The sequence below is a fragment of the Penaeus monodon genome, chromosome 6, assembly GCF_015228065.2.
Source record: "Penaeus monodon isolate SGIC_2016 chromosome 6, NSTDA_Pmon_1, whole genome shotgun sequence".
NCBI lineage: Eukaryota > Metazoa > Arthropoda > Malacostraca > Decapoda > Penaeidae > Penaeus > Penaeus monodon.
This window is the reverse complement of record NC_051391.1, coordinates 445,819-450,818: the sequence shown is the minus strand read 5'-3', so window position 1 is coordinate 450,818 and position 5,000 is coordinate 445,819. Positions and strand designations below refer to the sequence as shown.

The 5,000-nt window shown below is 39.5% G+C and overlaps 1 pseudogene; it reads left to right on the top strand.

Moving 5' to 3' along the window:
- The window catches only part of LOC119574714, a 6,679-nt pseudogene extending 4,988 nt beyond the window's left edge, over positions 1 to 1,691 (top strand).
- Positions 1,692 to 5,000: the final 3,309 nt, after the last annotated feature.

Genomic DNA, 5,000 nt, shown 5'->3' with positions numbered 1-5,000 from the left:
TCTTCTACACTCTCTTGTTGTTGCTATTTTTTCTCTCTCTCCCGTTCCTTTCGTTTTTCATCCTCTTATTGTTGTTGTTCTTCTCTCTTCTATTTTTCTTGTTCTTCATCCTCTAGTTCTACTTAATCTCCTTATTCTCTTCCCTCTCCTTCCTGTCCTTCACTTTACTGTTGTTGTTCCAACATGAGCCAGAGCTTCAATAAAACACAGACCGACCAGAGGTGTGCCATGACGCCCGCGCCCGTCTTCTTCCAGGGGGCGTCCGCGGCGCTGATGAACCCCACCGTGTCCGTGTACCTGTGCGAGGTGACGGAGGAGCGCTTCCGGGGGACGCTGGCCAGCCTGGTGGACGCCTGGGCGACCTTCGGCTTCCTGCTGACGTACGTCGTGGGGAGTTTTTTGGCGTGGCACTCCCTGGCACTCGTCCTGCCCGCCTGCTTGCTCGTCCCGGGCCCTTTCCCTCGGCTCTTGGTGTCCCAGGAGTCCCCTCTGTGGCTGGCGAGGAGGGGGAAGGAGAAGGAGGCGCTGCGCGTGCTCGAGACGCTGCGCAGCTCTCCGGAGGACGTGATGAAGGAGTTCGACGGCGCGGCGGCGTCCGAGGAAAATGCGTCCTGCTGGGAGGCAGCGAGGATGCTCGTCAGGAAGTCCAACCTCGTGCCGATCGCCGTCTCGATGTTCCTTCTGCAGGCCAAGGAGCTCTCCGGGAACAACGCCGTCTCATCTACATGCCCAGATCTTCCGCTGGCGGGCGTCGGCATGCCCCCCAACACCAGCAGCATCGTTGTCATGGCGACGCGCCCTCGCCTGCACTTTGTCGGGTTTCGGCGCTGTTTGCATCGCCTGCCGAGGAAGTGCCTCATGCGGGCCCGGGCGCCGCCCTCAGCGCCGCCGCCACCAGCGCCCTGGGCGCGTTCTTCTTCGTGCAGGGGCGCGGCGACGACGTGGCCCTCCCCCAGCTGGCTCCCGATGGCGGCGCTGCTGGCGTTAAACGGTGGGCGTGTCCGTGGGCGTGGGCCCCGCGTCGTGGCTGGTGGCCGCCGAGATCCTCCCGCACCGCTCCGCAGCCTCGGATTCGGCATCGGCGTCAAAAGGATACTCCGCTGGCCTCCTTCCCTTTCGTCTCGATGACGTTCGAACGCGTGCGGGGGGCGTGGGGCTCCTACGGCCTCTTCTGGTCCTACTCGGCCGGCTGCGTCGTCTACGCCCTCCACGTCTTCCTGGCCGTCCCGGAGACGCGCGGACGCTCGCTGGCCGAGATCGAGGACGCCTGGGGACGCCGCTCGAGCCCCCCGGACAGGGCCCGGAGGGCGGCCGAGAACGGCGCCCGTGTGAGAGGCCGGCACGGGCGCCGCGCCCACCCCCGCCCCTCCACCACCGGGCGACTTTACCTCCACACCATCACTCCCTCCGCCTGTTTCTTTACTCTGTACAGCTCTCTCGACCAAAGATATGATAACGATGATAACCATATTGTCAATAATAGCCGCTTTAAACCATTTCTACAACTTGCAAGGCCAGTCGAGTCACACGCCTTTGTGAACAGGATCTTCATTTGCTCCAGCGCCTCCCTTCCCAGGAAAAGTGAAAAACAAAAACAAAAACTGGCAACTCGAAAGGAGTCTGGAAAACTCTCATTCACAGTTTTCTTTTACTCTCATCAAAGGACTTTTGTTTTGACGGATTTCATATAAAAAATATATATTAATATTTCTATTGTTTTATATAATTTTGTTGTTGTTGTTGTTGTTTATTATTCTTATTTTATTTTTATTATTATTATTATTATTATTATTTTTATTATTTTTAAATTTTTTATAATTATTATTATTATTATTATTAGAAAACCCGGGGGGTTTTTTCCCAGGTTTTTCCTTTAGGGAAAAACCAAAAACGGAAGCAAAAAAAAAAAAAAAAAAATTAAAAAATTTATGGTGCATCAAAAAAAAAAAAACGGATTTAAAAAAAAAAAAAAAGGATAGGGAAATAAAAAATACACAAAAAAAAAAAAACATTTTAAAAAACCCACATACATACATATATTCACACATACATATGTGTATTAGGTGTTAGGACTGTGTTACGATTCAGATAGTAAAAATATTATTTGTCACAAGGTATGTATATTGCTTAATTGACCGATCGCTGTGATATTAACACACATACACACAAATATATATATATATTTTTTTTACTTCTTGAGGAAATATTTGGTAAACATCTTACAACAGACGTCTATGTTGCGTTTGTCAATTGTATTTTTTATTATTATTATTATCATTATTATTCTGTATTCATTATCAGAAACATTTTCTAGTCATGGAATGCGAAATTACTATATTTCCTTTTCAGATATTTGTAAAGACCTTTAAAGATAATGACATGAGTGAGGATTTTACAATATCAAAGATCAGATAAAAGATAAATTTCTGTGTTTTTACAGAAGAAAAATAATCCAGATACTGAGAACATTGCAGGAAAAGAACAACAACAATAATAAAGCGTATTGCGAATCCCTTCAGTCTTTTATTCTCTATATCCAAATAATTCGCGTATGTAGGGCATGCCTCTTCAGGCAAGGGCTAGGAGAAGGGAACTCTCACTCCAAACCCCCTGCTGCCTTGTAGGGTATGCCTCTTCAGGCAAGGGCTAGATCCACCGCCGACATCCGTGGTGGCGTCAGGAAGGGCATCCGGCCTTAATACGAAGCTGCCAATCTAATAATATGATGTGGAAAAAAAATCGATCCGCACCGGCGACCCATGATGAACATGGAAAAGCCAGTTGAAGAAGAAGAAGATCAAAATTATTCGTGAAAATTGTTGGATGTTCTTAACACCCATTTCACATTTTTCTTTCCTAAGCCTGCCATTAGCGTATATACAAGTTCTGGATTATTTTGTTGTAAATATACTACATCGTACCTATTACTGATATTTTTGAGTGAAGTGGCAGTTTTATGAATGTATAATTAAATATCAATGGAAGAAACACCTTTAAATCACAAACAAGTACAAAAACACACACAGGTGGTGCCAAACCGTATCGATCTATGCCGTTCCTTTGGATCCATTAGACGAGTGGAAAGCTGCTGCATGGTACACACTCACACACACACACACACACGCACACACACACATACACACATACACAGACACAGACACACACACTCACACACACTCACGCACACACACACACACACACTCACACATATATATGTGAAGGCAGCTAATTTAGTTTGTTAATTAGTTAACGACTGGCCTGGGCCCTTTACCAGTCCTTGCACCTTCTCCGTGGTTCACCTTTTACTTATAGCTCATTTGTTCATTTGCGGAGATAATGGAACACCAGAACATTTTAACCAATTTATTAACACAGAATATACCATCTATAATCCTACTCTAAATGGCATGACCAAACACAACACTCACAACATATAAAGGATAACATAGTAGACAGCAGACAGATAGACAGCGGCCAACCAACAGGCGGGGCAGCGGCCAGCAGGCGGGGCAGCCTATCTCTGCGTCTGGTCTTGATCCCTGTATACAATTTCATTAGATACTGACTTTTCAATGTCACTTCCCTTCACCTTACGTCAGTTTATTTTACTTTGCTTTACTTAAACAACTGTTAATATAAAATAACATCCTTACCGAGGCTCAGTTGTCTCTCAGCACAATACCCCCTCGGGTGGGCACACTAGTCGCGTCTCCTCTGTCCGAAGGCTAGAGTCAGGGTGTGTGTTTTCAGGGAACACCCCCCCTCGCTAACTGTGAGGGTTACTGACTTATTTTATTATTTTTTCCATCTTTTTTTTATGTGTTTCAATTTCTTACTTCCACCACTTTATTGCTACATTGCTTATATCCTCTGTATTATTCTTGTGTTGGTCACTATGCATTATTACATTAAAATGTTGGTCTGGAGTCCCTATCACTAATACCTATCATTTGCTAATTGAGATATCTAAATGTTATATTAATAATGAATAATATATAATTAATATATAGTGTGGCATTCCTTATAAGAGTTAGCAGAAAATAATCTCCGCTGGTTTAGATTTCATTCATACGGGACTCACGCACACTCCGACTCATCCGCTCATCCATACGCTCTTCACATCTACCCCTTACATATATATATATATATATATATATATATATATATATATATATATATATATATATATATATATATATTTTCACAACATGAAAACTACAATGAAGTATCATGCTGTGACCACGGCGGCTCAGACATGAACCTACCGTAAAAAAAAAATATATATATATATTATATATATATGTATATATATATATATATGTATGTTATTTAAATATATTATATATATAAAATGTATGTATATATATATATTATATATATATATATATTTTATATAGATATATATATATATATATATATATATATATATTATTATATATATATATATATATATATATATATCATATAAATGTATATTTTGTATATATATATATATATATATATAAAATATTATATATATATATATATATATATATATATATATATATATTCTTTTTATGTATACATATACATATATACATATTCAAATATTTATTTATTTATATATTATTATTATCATTATTATTGATAATAATAATATTGATAATAATAATAAATAAAAAGAATAATAGTAATAATAATAGTAATGATAATGATAATAATAATAATAATAATAATAATAATAATAATAAATAATAATAGCAATAATAACAATAATAAAAAAAATAATAATGATAATGAAATAACGCTAAGAATATCATTAATAATAATAATAATAATAGTAATGATAATAATAATGATAATGAAAATAATAATAATAATAATAATAATAATAAAAATAATAATAATTATAATTAGGATGATGATGATAATAATAATAATTAGGATGATGAGGATAATAATAATAATATTAAGAAAAAAAAAATAAAAAAATTAACAAATACGTTTACCCTAAAATTGAT